The sequence below is a fragment of the Mastomys coucha genome, chromosome X (genome assembly GCF_008632895.1).
Source record: "Mastomys coucha isolate ucsf_1 chromosome X, UCSF_Mcou_1, whole genome shotgun sequence".
Classification (NCBI taxonomy): Eukaryota; Metazoa; Chordata; class Mammalia; order Rodentia; family Muridae; genus Mastomys; species Mastomys coucha.
The window spans coordinates 69,226,706-69,227,061 of record NC_045030.1 but is presented as its reverse complement, the minus strand read 5'-3'; positions in this window follow the sequence as shown (position 1 = coordinate 69,227,061).

Genomic DNA, 356 nt, shown 5'->3' with positions numbered 1-356 from the left:
GGTCTATTTTACATTGATTTCAATTTTAAAAATACAGCACATTAAAATACTTTCAATTTTCAAAGCTAAAAGCAACATTTAAATTATGTTTTAAGTGCAAAGGCACTTTAACACAAAGTAGCGATGCCCAGGCCTATACTTGGTAACTGAAGATGGCAATACCATAGGCCATTAATTATTTACAAAAAAAAACAAACAAAAAACCCCAAAACCCAAAAACTCTAAACCAAAAAAGTTGTAGTCCCAAAAGATCTTTTTAGATCTTCTAACAAAAAAAAAAATTGTCATTTGAAAACTTTGCCTACTATTCCTTCATTCACTGTCATTTCTTTCCACTCCCACACTGGGTAAAGAAA